Below are 16239 nucleotides of genomic sequence, written 5' to 3' on the forward strand. Positions count from 1 at the left end.
AGAATGTAGACGCTGTAGTGGACTTCTCCCCTACAACTGCGTAGCCGCACCACCAGCTGCTACCATCTTCCCTAGCAACGAAACTAGCGGCAAGCGAGCGGCGTCACCAGATGCTATCGTATCCTAGCAACCGAGCCAAAGACTGGTTACTTCTCGGGTTTTCCCAACATGACTCAAAGATGACTCACGGCTGCTGGGTATATAAGCTCTGTCTCTCCATTGAGATTCATTCTGGTCTCTCTTCTTGAACAAGCACCACACACCTCCTCCTCCGCCGCTGCCTGGCGGCCCTCGCTTCTCCTCGCCTGCCTGGCGGTCCTCGCTCCCGCCAGCGAGCATGGCGACCCACCAGCTGTCCTTCTCTGAGCTTCCTCACCAACCAGCTCTCATTCTGGCCCATCTTCCTGAACACGCAACACCTCCTCCAGCAAGCTCCACGCTGTCCAGCTTTCATTCAACCAGGAGGCCAGCAACAGGCAACATCTTCTCTAACGAAGCTCCTGCACATCTACCTCCTTCAACACGCTACTCACCGAACGTCTCTACTGAGTAGCTCCTCACCACACGGCACCTCCAGCACCAGACTGTCTATCATATAACTTATATTATACAAGAAAACCACCTTAGAGTTTCCATCCATCCTGAGTGTTAGACACATTATACCACGAATTCCTACAACGCCATAACAATCACCGAAACTTGGATGAATCTGGCGAGCAAAATTTTTTTATCAGAGTACCACATACAAGGATACAACCTTTTTCAAGTCGGCCAGCCAGCACTGGGCCAGTGACGCCGGGCAGGGCACTTCCCACTGTAGCTATCCCCATCATAGAGTCAACACTTAACCAGACAACATAGAAATATGGCAAATTAAGTACTCATTATAAGTGTTAAGATTAGACTTATTACATAGCTATGATTTTTATGTGAATATATATATTAGATTAAACATTTATGTATGATTGCCTATGTATGATTTATTTGAAATACTAAGAATGAATTGTATTCAAAAGGTTTGACCAAATTATAACGTTTTAGTTCAACGTGAGTCTGATATCCCTTAAAGGCTCAGAAGGCGTTTACAGTTATAAAGTATGAAGCAAATTTTAAGAGGAAGAATATTATGGCTTCATACCTGATATTAAAGGTCTTGGCGAAAACGGAAAACAACCGTAGTGGATGCAATCCTAGACAAGGTTCTTGAAACTCCAGAGCACGAGCAGTAGGTATATTCAATAAGTGTACAAGACTTGGCGTGATAGCCGACCGATACAGGAGCGGGCACAAGGGACCCCGGACCGTAGGTAGGCCGAGGCTGATCTGAGGGATGTTGTCTAGCTGGGCAAGGAGAGTTGCTAGACATCACTAGGACAATGACTGAGGTCCTCTAGTTACTCGACTAGCGCGGTACAGACATAGTATATCGGGGCCTAGTGAGTGAACATAGGCATTAGACATAAGCATAGATATCAGACATGGTATAATAATATGTAGTAATACAGACATGTGAATAAATGGTACAATGAATGGTAACAGAGTCTTGGCGTCCAGTGTAGCGTCCATGTAAGGGAAGTAGCTCACTGTTGAGTACTTCATAGGCCCAAGAAGTTGCGAACTACCAACGGTCTGTAACACTCTGAATGGTGTATAATGCAGTGTTTATTATTCAGAACTTTATAAAACTAATGACAGGAAAATGAAATTCACTGAGTATGAGGACTACTCTCAATATAATTACTGTATCTGGGATCTCCGTTACCCCTCACCACACATTATATTATAGAAAATAGTAATATTACGTCATGGACTCGCAACCAATCACAACGCGAGCAGTTGAACCAATCAGCGTGTTCGGTAAACAAGATTGGGTCATTCCTACAGCCCTGCCTGGACGACCTGTTGCTTTGGTCAGGACAACAGGGAACCAGTGTGTCCTGTTGGGTCCCTTCATAATGTCTTGTATTATAACCTGATATTAAAAACCTTTTCGTGGAATTTACTTACATTTTAATAAAATTAATAAGTTGGTGAGGTTCATAAAATAATATTTCTTGTTTGATGGTTAAGGAGACAATTAGGCGAAGCTTGAGGTAGCCCAAACATAAAGCAGCTCAGTAGTGTAAACATGGCGAGCAGTGTGGGACGACTGAGGCTTCTTCCACGAGTTTGTTCTTTAATCAGGTAAAGAAAATGACGCAGCGGACATTTATTAATAAACTTATGATATAACAGTGTAATACATGCTAAACTATATTACTCTTAGTAAAGGTGGATAACCAGAGTGTTGTGACGGCACCAAGTGTGAGTTGTTACTTGACCACAGGAGGGACAGTTAGGAGCTGGGGTGGTTAATAGTGTTCAGGGGGTCCCACTAATTACCCAAATGTAGCCGCAATGAAGTCAAATAATGGTTCTACATGAATAAATCGGACTGCGAATCACTTCTTGATTATTATTTAGTGTCATAGTCACAAAAAATTGGTAAACTTAATTTAATCTTAGTTAATAGATCGAGTCCATGTACCTAACCTAACCTAACACAACTCAGATTAAATTAAGTTTACCAATTTTTTTTTACTATGACACCAAATAATAATCAAGAAGTGATTTGCAACCCGATTTATTCATGTAGGACCATTATTTGACTTCATTGCGGGTACATTTGGGTAATTACTCGCTCCCTCGGTACAAGCACGCGATCTATTAACTCGGTTTAAATTAAGTTTTCCAATTTTTTGTGACTTTGTGACACCAAATACTAGTCGAGAAGTGATTGGCAGTCCGATTTATTTATGTAGAACCATTATTTGACTTCATTGCGGCTACATTTGGGTAATTAGTGGGACCTCTTTAAATGATGCACTTCTTCCATGGAAGGACATTAATGTTGAAAGGAAATGTGGAAGAGACTCGCACACATACTGTTCTGCAATGTCTCTCTGCTCAGGAGTCAGATGTCTGCCCTGATACCTTGGATCTATCACATTAGCTAGAAAATGGGCAGGTGTCAATGCTACTTTGATTCTTTTTCAAAATTATCCATATCCTTCTTATCTGTTAAATACTCCTTAATATCAGTTTTCAGTTTTACCCAGATTTCTACAGCATCACTTAATAGGGTATGTTCTCTCTGGACACAGTCCAATGCCACAGCAATAGGCTTAAGTCTCTCAAAATAGTCTTCTGCAGTTCTTTTTAATGCCTTATCATTAACTTACCTTTCAATTTTCTTATCATTTTCTTCACTATTTTCTTTGCACACTTTAACAAGGGTCTCCCAGTTCTTTAAATAAGATTCAATAGAATCTGTCACTGTGTTCCATCGTGTGTCTGATGGTATTACAATGGTCCCTCGATTAACGAGCACAATCCGTTCTAGAAGGTTGCTCGTTAACCGAAAACTCGTTAACCGAAACCATTGTTTCAATGGGTTTTTGGGTAATTGGTTCCAGCTCACCAAAAATTGCTTAAATTCAACCAAAAATGTAGAAAAGTACACTTACTTTGAGGTGTGTATGTAGAAATCTCCTCGATGATGATGATGATGGGAATTAGAATGGGGGTGGAGGAGAAGGGAGAAGAGAAGGCATTGCGGTGGAAGAGAAGTCACCCCATGGCGCCATTTCACCCATAAAATTTTAGTTCTCTTGGTGTAATTCAAGATTATTTTCTTTAAATCAACACTGCACTGTCATTATATATTGTCAATATGTAAAATAAATTTCAAAATGACCAATAATTTGCTTGCAAACACAGAAAAAAAGTGTTTCGTTGAAGAGAGTCTCAAGCAAGATGCTACCTCCACTGAAAAGACACAAAGACTGACGCCTGTATGGTGCGTTAACAGGCTGGATGGCGCGCATAAAACTAGTCACTTTACCTTCAATTATGTTCAATAATTGTTAAAATGACTAAAAAATGTAATATTAAACTTTTAAAATTATTGAATAGTATAAACTTTTTGATAGTCGGCCCTTAACATACGCGGGTTATAATACACGGATTTGCAAATACGCGGATTGCCCCACCGGAGGAATATTCTGTACATTGAAGTAATTGAAGTACATTCAAATTGCGCGCCATTCAACCCGCGCGCGGCACCAAACACGGGACACCGCCCGCTCCCGCAACCTCACACACACACGCATAGCTCTCCCTCACTCACTCAGTCTCGCTGTAACCACGCTTGTGTTGACATCAGCATTGGAGTTGCAAAAATATTACATTTCCGTTAATGTATTATATCAAGCACAGTATGAATAGAATATCACTAATATAAGAGTATTTTAACCGAAAACTACTAAAAAAACGAGTAACATATCTTGAACATCGGAAGGTTAGGTAAAGTCTTTTGTTTTCATGTAATTTATCCTAATTTACATTGAAATGCATTACGTTTCAGCAAAACTACTATTTATTTCTGAGAATATGGAAATGTAATATTTTGCTGAAATGACGTACGTATTACAGTGGAAAGTGACGAAAGCAATGACTCGCTTTCTTTCGTTCAAAAGATGTTACCATAATCGCTTTTCGAATGGTTTTCAGTTAAAAAACTGTTGTATTACAATAATATTCTATCCTAATTCACTTGTGATGCAACAGTTTTTTTAACTGAAAACCATTCGAAAAGCGATTATGGTAACATCTTTTGAACGAAAGAAAGCGAAAGTCATTGCTTTCGTCACGATTTTATACCACTTTCCACTAATACGTATGTCATTTCAGCAAAAATATTACATTTCCGTGAATGTAGTATATCAAGCACAGTATGAATATAATATCATTGTAATATAACAGTATTTTAACCGAAATCTATTAAAAAAACGAGTAACATCTCTCGAACATTGGAAGGTTAGGTAAAGTCTTTTGTTTTCGTCATGTATTTTATCCTATTTTACATTGAAATATACCACGTTTCAGCAAAACTACTATTTATTTCTGAGAATATATTCGTTCAGGCACAGTTTAGGTAAAATATACATGTGCTGTAACATTTTTTTAATTGAAAACGATTAAAAAAACATGTACCCTCTAGCCCTGTTCAAGGAGAAGACTGGGAGGAGCTGTTTGGTGCTTAAGACGATGACAAGGTAAATGATTTTGATGGATTTTAATGAAAATATTCAGAAAGACCCTGGCACTGTCAAGGAAAGTGGCTGCTGAAGGCTTCCAGGACATGGCAGAGGACGAGATTAGGGAGCTAATTGAAGAGCACGACACTGAGCTGACCGAGGAGGATCTACAGGAGTTAGTAGACTCAGGCAAGGAAGAGGAAGAGGAAGGGAAAGAGGATGAGGAAGAGCACCAAGAAATAAGGTTGGAGAAGTTGGGGGAGATGACCAGGAATATTGAGGCACTGAAAAACCTGGCCTATAGTATGGACCCCTCCATGGTGCGTGCCCTGAAATTCATGCGAGGGATGGATGACGTTTTCGCTCCATACAAAAACATCATGGAAGAAATGAAAAAAGAGACGACAACTCCCCATCACCATGTTCTTTGATCACCGAAGGAGAGATTTAACACCATCAATCACTGGCGGCAGTGAGGAAGCAGCTGAATCCACCGTCGCCTCCACTTCACCACCCGTTATGGAATTGAGTGACGATGAGCCCGATGACCCCGTCCTGTTGCCGAGGAGAGGTACGGTACAGTAAAGTGAAATTTTTATCTCTTTTTTTTTAATAGCTTTTCTTGCCATGTTTATTGTTTGTAAAAATGCACAGCACAGTACAGTTCAGTACTGTACATAGGAAGTGGAGGTGCAGTTATTTACAAAACATTTGTGTTCGTTGTCGGCAGTAGTGACGGTGAGGAGGTGGAGGAGGCAGAGGGGGTGGAGGAGGCAGAGGAGGTGGAGGAGGTAGAGGAGGGAGCGGAGGGAGACGAGTTGGGAGGAGTGGTGACCTTGGACGCGGGAGCAGGGACGAGTGGAGATGCCAGCCAGTACATTACGGGTGTATTAATTGTTTTTATAGCTATTTTTGCATTTTAATATTAATACTGTACATTACGTTTCAACAAAACTACCATTTATTTCTGAGAACATGGAAATGTAATATTTTTGCTGAAATGATGTACGTATTACAGTGGAAAGTGGGATAAAATTGTGACGAAAGCAATGACTTTCTCTTTCTTTCGTTCAAAAGATTTTACCGTAATTGCTTTTTGAATGGTTTTCAGTTGTGGGATTATAAGGCTAATGATAGGATAGAATATTATTGTAATACAGTAGGCTACGAATACAACAGTTTTTTAACTGAAAACCATTCGAAAAGCGATTACGGTAAAATCTTTTGAATGACGAAAGAAAGCGAAAGTCATTGTTTTCATGATTTTATCCCACTTTCCACTGTAATATGTACGTCATTCCAGCAAAAATATTATATTTCCATATTTATTTCTGAGAATACGTATATTCATTCAGTCACAGTTAAGGTAAAATATACTTGTGATGTAATATTTTAATGAAAATACGGTATCGTAGTTTTCTTTTGTTTCAAATTTAATTAACAAAGATTGATGTTTCAAATGTAATGGACAAAAATTTATGTACAGTATCTATAAATAAACTTTAATAAATGAATACTTTGTTTTACATCGTCTTGTGCTACCATACCATGGATTTGGCTAGTTTGGGCTTGCTATGATGACGCAAGAGATCTGCCCTGGCAACTGTACTGACACTCACAGCTGGTGGTGCGTTTGTGCATCGTTTCCATTGTTTACTGGTAGTTACTGGTAAATATTTTTCAACCTAACGAAACTATTACCCGTTTCGAGGTCGACCCCCAATTTTTTGCCAAATAATTTGGTCTTAAAAACTTGAACTACACACAGGTATATACGGTAAATAAGGACATGGGGGGACCAGGTTTTTTTTTGGGGGGGGGAGGCAGCACATATACGCGGATTTTTAACATCCACGGGTATCTCTGTTACATAACCCCTGCGTATGTTAAGGGCCGACTGTATTTACTAAAATAGTAAGGAATTTAAGTACTAGGACCGATTACTGTATTGGTGGACTAATACTACAGCTGGTTGACCGCCAAGTGCAAGCGAAAACTTGTTGTGGTCGGCTCGTGAGCAACTCGTTAACCGAGGGATTGCTCGTTAACCGAAGTTAAGAATCTTATGGGAGGTAACTCGTTAACGAAGGCGCTCGTTAACCGAGGGATCACTGTACTAGCATTGTTCCTCCTGCTCTTCTATACAAAGATCCTGGGATGTGATGATTTCTGAATTTCAGTAGTATTAATTATCTTAGGTAACAATATATTTCATGTAAATATATACATTAATAATGAGACCTTATGATTTGATCAAAGTTTCACAAAACTGGAAAGAACAGACTATACAGTAGTACAGTACATAATTATGTAAACCCAAATAATGTTATTAGCCTGCTCCATTGCATATACTTTTCAATTATGTAGAATAAAAAGAGAAAACAGTTATTAGTAAAAAAATTATTTTGATTTAAATCATGATTTTTTTACTCTGATTTAAATCGATTTAAATCATGTGATTTAAATCATTTGATTTAAATCATAACAACCCTGAAACAAACAGACGATATGCGGTGACATGGCAGATATTTACGGTAAAGAATTAATCTCTTCATGTACACACACACATCATTTTAGTGTCACATGATCAGTTTTTCACCATGTTTTACCCCACAATTTCCTTCATCCTTCATGCTCTGCCCACTATAGGTGATGTATAAAATGTTTTTGCCTCTTTTAAAATGCTTACAATAATGATAAGAACATGTGTGTAAAAAGTGAACAAAATGGAACAACTCTTACTGGTAGTAGTACAATAGTGCTGCTCTCAAAAGTTACTCTCTTTTTTACTTTATGAAGGTCATTTGGAATTTGTGAAGAATACCTTAACTGATAGTTTTATATATATATATATATATATATATATATATATATATATATATATATATATATATATATATATATATATATATATATATATATATATATATATATATATATATATCTTGATAAAATCACACGGAAAAATGGAAACAACGGAGTACCTTAGCTTTCGTCTTTATTCAAGACATCTTCAGAGGCAACTGGATTACATGGACAGAGAGAGGCTTAAATATACAGGGTGACCTTAAAAACATGAGGTCAGGTCATAATGATGACATCCACTAATCCCCACACCAACACACACGTAGAGGAGCTTAAGAGAAGGGTGGTGACGTGACTAGCCAGGTCAGGTCAGAAAAAAGGGACCCACAAAATAACTATCATACATCTAGATCAAAGGTTTTCAAAGCATTTTTAACCTTGGGCCACTGACAAATAAATTTATGTAACATATATATGCAAGTAAATCACTGTAGGTGCGCGTGATCTAGGTATATGCTGATAACCACATATATATATATATATATATATATATATATATATATATATATATATATATATATATATATATATATATATATATATATATATATATATATATATATATATATATATATATATATATATATATATATATATATATATATATTTTTTTTTTGCCTTTCAGTAGAGCAGTATGCCATAACAAAATACGTATAGGATATGACATAAATCCTGCATCTATACACTATGGATGGGGGAAGCAACTATCCGAGGCTAGGAGGAGTGTTCATCTGACTTCTGCCGTCTCAATGTTCATCAAAGTTCAAGAAACACCCAATCCAAATTCTCTCAAATTTTTACCAGGTGTCCAGGTATGTTGTTGTAACACAGGCAGCCTCTTGACAGTACAGTATATGGGTCTTAACTGTGGCAGCCTCTTGATGGTACAGTGTATGGGTCTTAACTGTGGCAGCCTCTTGATGGTACAGTATATGGGTCTTAACTGTGGCAGCCTCTTGATGGTACAGTATATGGGTCTTAACTGTGCAGCCTCTTGATGGTACAGTATATGGGTCTTAACTGTGGCAGCCTCTTGATGGTACAGTATATGGGTCTTAACTGTGGCAGCCTCTTGATGGTACAGTATATGGGTCTTAACTGTGGCAGCCTCTTGATGGTACAGTATATGGGTCTTAACTGTGGCAGCCTCTTGATGGTACAGTATATGGGTCTTAATTGTGGCAGCCTCTTGACAGTACAGTATATGGGTCTTAACTGTGGCAGCCTCTTGACAGTACAGTATATGGGTCTTAACTGTGGCAGCCTCTTGATGGTACAGTATATGGGTCTTAACTGTGGCAGCCTCTTGATGGTACAGTATGTGGGTCTTAATTGTGGCAGCCTCTTGATGGTACAGTATATGGGTCTTAACTGTGGCAGCCTCTTGATGGTACAGTATATGGGTCTTAACTGTGGCAGCCTCTTGATGGTACAGTATATGGGTCTTAAGTGTGGCAGCCTCTTTTGATGGTACAGTATATGGGTCTTAAACTGTGGCAGCCTCTGATGGCACAGTATATGGGTCTTAACTGTGGCAGCCTTTCATGGTACAGTATATATGTGGGTTCCTAACTGGTGGCAGCCTCTTGGGATGGTACAGTATATGGGTCTTAACTGTGGCAGCTTCTGATGGTGGCCAGTATATGGGTCTTAACTGTATGGGCAGCCTCTTGATGGTACAGTATATGTAGTTTGAATCGCTGTGGCAGCCTCTTGATGGTACAGTATATGGTGGTCTTAACTGGGCAGCCTCGATAAAAGCAGTATATGGGTCTTAACTGTGGCAGCCTCTGATGGTACAGTATATGGTCTTAACTGTGGCAGCCTCTGATGGTACACAGTATATGGGTCTTAACTGTGGTTGGAAGTTTGATGGTACAGTATATGGGTCTTAACTGTGGCAGCCTCCTTGATGGTACAGTATATGGGTCTTAACTGTGGCAGCCTCCTGATGGTACAGTATATATGTCTTAACTGTGGCAGCTCTCTTGATGGTACAGTATATAACTGTGGCAGCCTCTGATGGTATAGTATAAGGGTCTTAACTGTGGCAGCCTCTTGATGGTACAGTATATGGTCTAACTGTGGCAGCCTCTTCATGGTGGTACAATATATGGGTTCAACTGTGGCAGCCTCTTGATGGTAACAGTATATGGGTCTTAACCGTGGCAGCCTCTTGATGGCAAGCTGAAGTATAAGGGTCTTAACTGTGGCAGCCTCTCTCACAGTACACAGTATATGAGCCCAATCAGGCAAGCTTCTTGACAGTACAGTATATGGTTCCACCCGTGGCAGCCCTCTTATCAGCAGTATAAGTGGGTCTCCTAACTGTGGCAGCCTCTTGACAGTACAGTATATGGGTCTTTAACTGTGGCAGCCTCTTCATGGTACAGTATATGGTTCTTAACTGTGGCAGCCTCTTCATGGTACAGTATATGGGTTCAACTGTGGCAGCCTCTTGACAGTACAGTATATGGTCTTAACTGTGGCAGCCTCTTGATGGTACAGTATATGGTTCTTAACTGTGGGCAGCCCTTCATGGTACAGTATATGGGGAATCTTAACCGTGGCAGCCTCTTGATGGTACAGTATATGGGTCTTAACTGTGGCAGCCTCTGATGGTACAGTATATGGCCTTAACTGCGGCAAGCTTCCCTTCATGGTACAGTATATGGTTCTTTAACTGTGGCAGCCCCTTGATGGTACAGTATATGGGTCTTAACTGTGGCAGCCTCTTTTGATGGTACACAGTATATGGGTCTTAACTGTGGCAGCCTCTGATGGTACAGTATATGGGGTCTTAACTACAGGCAGCCTCTTCATGGTACAGTATATGGTTCTTAACTGTGGCAGCCTCTTCATGGTACAGTATATGGGTCTTAACTGTGGCAGCCTCTTGATGGTACAGTATATGGGTCTTAACTGTGGCAGCCTCTTGATGGTACAGTATATGGTTCTTAACTGTGGCAGCCTCTTGATGGTACAGTATATGGGTCTTAACCGTGGCAGCCTCTTGACAGTACAGTATATGGTTCTTAACTGTGGCAGCCTTGACAGTACAGTATATGGTTCTTAACTGTGGCAGCCTCTTGATGGTACAGTATATGGGTCTTAACTGTGGCAGCCTCTTGATGGTACAGTATATGGGTCTTAACTGTGGCAGCCTCTTCATGGTACAGTATATGGGTTCCTATCTGTGGCAGCCTCTTGATGGTACAGTATATGGAGTCTTAATTGTGGCAGCCTCTTCATGGTACAGTATATGTCTAACTGTGGCAGCTCTTCATGGTGGTACAGTATATGGGTCTTAACTGTATGGTGCCTCTTGATGGTACAGTATATGGGTCTTAACTGTGGCAGCCCCTTGATGGTACAGTATATGAGTCTTAACTGTGGCAGCCTCTGATGGTACAGTATATGGTTCTTAACTGTGGTGCCCCTTGACAGTACAGTATATGGGTCTTAACTGTGTATGTTTCCCTTGATGGTAAGGCTGGTGCATATGGGTCTTTAACTGTGGCAGCCTCTTGATGGTACAGTCCCACCCACAAGGTCTTAACTGGCAGCTTCTGATGTACAGATATGTCTTAACTGTGGCAGCCACCAACCACCCACACAACAACCACCACCAACACCCAACACAAACACCCAAAAACCACTCTGATGGTACAGCATATGGTCTTAACTGTAAGCCTCTGATGGCATGGTCTTAACTGGCAGCCTCTTGATGGTACAGTATATGGGTCTTAACTGTGGCAGCCCTATGATGGCTACAGTATATGGGTTCAACCAGGGTCTTGATGGCAAAAAACACACCAAACACAAGTCTTAACTGTGGCAGCCTGATGGTATATGGGTCTTAACTGTGGCAGCCTCTTCATGGTACAGTATATGGGTCTTAACTGTGGCAGCCCTTGATGGTATGGTTCAACTGTGGCAGCCCTTGATGGTACAGGTATATGGTTTAACTGTGGCAGCCTCTTCATGGTACAGAAGTATCTGAACCAAGGTCTTAACTTGGCAGGCCCTATGGTACATGGTCTTAATACATGGTCTTTAACTGTAGCCTCTGATGTACAGTATATGGTTCTAACTGGCAGCCTTGATGGCATATATCTTAACTGCGCCTCTCATGGCTGTGCATATGGTCTTAACCGTGGCAGCCTTTGATGGCATATGGTCTTAACTGTGGCACCTCGATGGTATATGGTCTTAACTGGCAGCCTTTGATGGTATATGGTCTTAACTGGCAGCCTCTGATGGTACAGTATATGGTCTTAACTGGCAGCCTTGATGGTACAGATTGAAGTCCAGTAGGGTCTTAACTGTGGCATTTCTTAATGGCAGTATATGTATGGTCTTAACTGGCAGCCTCTTCATGGTGCTGGCATATGGTCTTAACTGTTCTTGATGGTACAGTATGGTCTTAACTGGCAGCCTCTGATGGTACAGCATATGGTCTCAACTGGCAGCCCCTTTGATGGTACATGCCAGTATAGGCGTCTTAACTGGAAAGGCAGCCCTTCATGGTACAGATATTCAACCGGCCTCTTCATGGTACAGTATATGGTCTTAACAGTAGCACCTCTGACGGTACAGTATATGGGTCTTAACTGGCAGCCTCTTGATGGTAACAGCATATAACTGTGGCGCCTCTGATGGCACAGCATGGTCTTTAACCAGGCAGCTCGATGGTATGGTCTTAACTGTGGCAGCCTTCATGGTACAGATATGGGTCTTAACTGTGGCAGCCCCTCTTGATGGTCTTAACTGTGGCAGCCTGATGGCACAGATGGTACGGTATATGGGTCATAACTGTGGCAACCTCTTGATGGTACAGTGTATAGATGTAACTGGCAGCCTCTTGATGGTACAGTATATAGGTCTGCTGTAGCATACTCTTGATGGTACAGTATATAGATTAACTTAACTGTGGCAGCCTCTTCATGAATTTTATTATATAGGTCTTAACTGTGGCAGCCTCTTCATGGTACAGTATGTGGTCTTAACTGTGGCAGCCTCTTGATAATTTACAGTATATGGGTGTAACTGTGGCGGCCTCTTGACAGTACAGTATATGGGTCTTAACTGTAGCATCCTCTTCATGGTACAGTATATAGGTCTTAACTGTGGCAACCTCTTGATAATTTTATTATATGGGTCTTAACTGTGGCAGCCTCTTGATGGTACAATTATGGGTCTTAACTGTGGCGAACCTCTTGATGGTACAATTATATGGGTCTTAACTGTGGCAGCCTCTTGATCAAAATTTGACATATAGATTAATATGTGGCAGCCTCTTGACGAGTACAGTATATGGGTCTTAACTGCTGGCAGCCTCTTGATGGTACAGTATATGAGTCTTAACTGGCAACCTCTTGATGTAATTTTTGATATATGGGTCTTAACTGGCATTTCCTTGACGAGGAGGTACAGTATATGGGTCTTAACTGGTAGCAGCCTCTTGATGGGCTGTTATATGGATCTTAACTGTGGCAGCCTCTTAGCAATTACAGTATATGGGTCTTAACTGGCGCTCTTGACAGTACAGTATAGATTAATAACTGTGGCAGCCTCTTGATGGTACAGTATATGAGTCTTAACTGTAGCAGCCTCTTCATGGTACAGTATATGGGTCTGCTGTGGCAGCCTCTTGATGAATTTCCCAGTATATGGGTCTTAACTGTGGCAGCCTCTTGATAGTACAGTATATGGGTCTTAACTAGCAGCAGCCTCTTGATGAATTTTATTATATGGAGATTAATTGTGACGCCTCTTGATGGTACAGTATATGGGTCTTAACTGTAAGCAGCCTCTTGACAATTACAGTATATGGGTCTTGTGGCAGCCTCTTGATGGTGACTATGGAGTCTTAACTGTGGCAGCCTCTTGATGGTACAATATATGGGTCTTAGCGCAGCAGCCTCGACGGTACAATATGGGTGTAGTGGCCTCTTCATGGTACAGTATGGGTCTTAACTGTGGCAGCCTCTTGTCAGGTGCAATGTATGGGTCTTGTATGGCAGCCTCTTGATGGTACGAATATGGGTCTTAACTGTGGCAGCCTCTTGATAGTACAGTATATGGGTCTTAACAGCGTAGCCTGTGATGGTACGATATATGGGTCTTGACTGTGGCAGCCTCTTGATGGTACAGTATATGGAGTGTAACTGTGGCAGCCTCTTGATGGTACAGCCATATATGGGTCTTAACTGTGGCAGCCTCTTGATGAATTTTGATATATGGGTCTTGACTGTGGCAGCCTCTTGATGGTACAGTATGGGTCTTAATTGTGGCAGCCTCTTCATGAGAATTTTGGTACCATGGGTCTTAACTGGCGGCCTCTTCATGGTACAGTATATGGGTCTTAACTGTGGCAGCCTCTTGATGGAGGTACGGTTTATGGGTCTTAACTGCAGTTATATATACATAATGTATTTTACAAAGGTTAAGTTTTTGGGTACAATACACTGTAGGGTACAATACACTGTGAGTACAGGTGTCACACTGCTGTAGGTACAATACACTGCTGGCAGAGTGCAGGTACAATACCTGCTGTAGGTACAATACACTGCTGTAGGTACAGCTACACAATACACTGCTGTGGTACAATACACTGCTGGGGTACAATATGCTACAGGTACAGGTACAATACACTGCTGTAGGTACAGGTACAATACACTGCTGTGGAAATTTAATACACTGCTGTGGAAGTACAGGTGTCCCCACTGCATAGTACAGGTGCAATACACCTTTGTAGTACAGGTACAATACACTGCTGTGGTACAGGTACAATACACTGCAACCAGAGTGCAATACACTGCTGTGAGTGCAAAATTTTCCTTTACTGCTGCAGGTACAAGCCACTGCAGAGACAGGTACAATACACTGCTGTGGGTACAATACTGCTGTGGAGGCCTGGGTGCAATACACTGCTGGCAGATGCAAGGTGCAATACACTGTGGGTACAATACTGCCATGGGTACAATACACACCTGTGGGGTACAGGTACAATACACTGCTGTGGTACAGGTACAATGTCACACTGCTGTGGGGTGCAGGTGCAATACACTGCTGTGGTGCAGGTACAATACACTGCTGTGGTGCAGGTACAATACACTGCTGTGGGTACGGTACAATACACCTTTCTGTGTAGGTGCAGGTGCAATACACTGCTGTGGTAGGTGCAATACTGCTGTGGGTCCAGTGGCTGCTGTGAGGTACAGGTGCAATACACTGCTGTGGTGCAGGTACATGCATGGTACCGTTGCAAGCACTGCTGTAGGTGCAGGTGCAATACACTGCTGTGGTACAGGTACAATACACTAACGGCAGGCTGGTGCAATACACTGCTGTGGTACAGGTACAATACACTGCTGTGGGTACCAATATTACACTGTGGAGTGCAGGTACAATACTGCTGCAGAGTACGAATTTTTGCAATACACTGTACTGTAGGTACAGGTATAATACACTGCTGTAGGTACAGGTATAATACACTGCTAGGTACAGGCACACACACTGCTGTAGGTACAGGTACATACACTGCTGTAGGTACAGGTACAATACACTGCTGTAGGAACAGGTACACACACTGCTGTAGGTACAGTTACACACCTGCTGTAGGTACAGGTATACACTGCTGTAGGTACAGGTATATACACTGCTGTAGGTACAGGTACACACACTGCTGTAGGTACAGATACACACACTGCTGTAGGTACAGGTACAAACACTGCTGCTGTAGGTGACAGGCAATACACTGCTGAATGGCTGGGCAATACACGCTGTAGGTACAATACACTGCTGTAGGTACAGGTACACACACTGCTGTAGGTACAGGTACAATACACTGTGTTGCAGGTACAGGTACAATACACTGCTGTAGGTACAGGTACAATACACTGCTGTAGGTACAGGTACAATACACTGCTGTAGCTCATCATTTCAGGTACTTGAGTCTGGAACTGCAACTTTGCCAACATCACAGCAGCTCAGAAATCCCCTAATAAATTCTCTTCAGAATTGAAGGTGTCAGAGTGTTTTTTTCAACAGACTTCATCACTTTAACTAAGGTAAAGTTTTAACCCTATCCTTCTAGATTTCTTTTGAAATGCTAGTAGCACATGTAAAATTTCATCCCTTTTTCAGGTGTCTTTGTTTAACTTAATAATTTAATAATGCCCACCATTCAAAATTGTCTATTTTTTTAATATGTATTCATAATGGGATCTATTTATTTATTTTTGGTAAATTTGATCTTTTAAATGATTTGCTCTTACAAATTAAATGTTAT

The 16239-nt window shown here is 41.2% G+C and overlaps 1 long non-coding RNA gene across 2 annotated transcripts; it reads left to right on the top strand.

Annotated features, from left to right (window-relative positions):
- The first annotated feature begins 2099 nt into the window (after window positions 1–2099).
- Window positions 2100–15950, top strand: LOC121876013. Of its 2 annotated transcripts, none has more exons than XR_006090705.1 (3): window positions 2100–2184; window positions 8569–8755; window positions 15895–15950. It is a non-coding gene; the product is annotated as an uncharacterized LOC121876013 (long non-coding RNA). The 2 variants fall into 2 exon arrangements; XR_006090706.1 differs by having other exon boundaries at window positions 2146–2184; window positions 8572–8755.
- Window positions 15951–16239: the final 289 nt, after the last annotated feature.

The sequence above is a fragment of the Homarus americanus genome, unplaced genomic scaffold, assembly GCF_018991925.1.
Source record: "Homarus americanus isolate GMGI-L3 unplaced genomic scaffold, GMGI_Hamer_2.0 scaffold7214, whole genome shotgun sequence".
In the NCBI taxonomy this organism is placed as follows: domain Eukaryota; kingdom Metazoa; phylum Arthropoda; class Malacostraca; order Decapoda; family Nephropidae; genus Homarus; species Homarus americanus.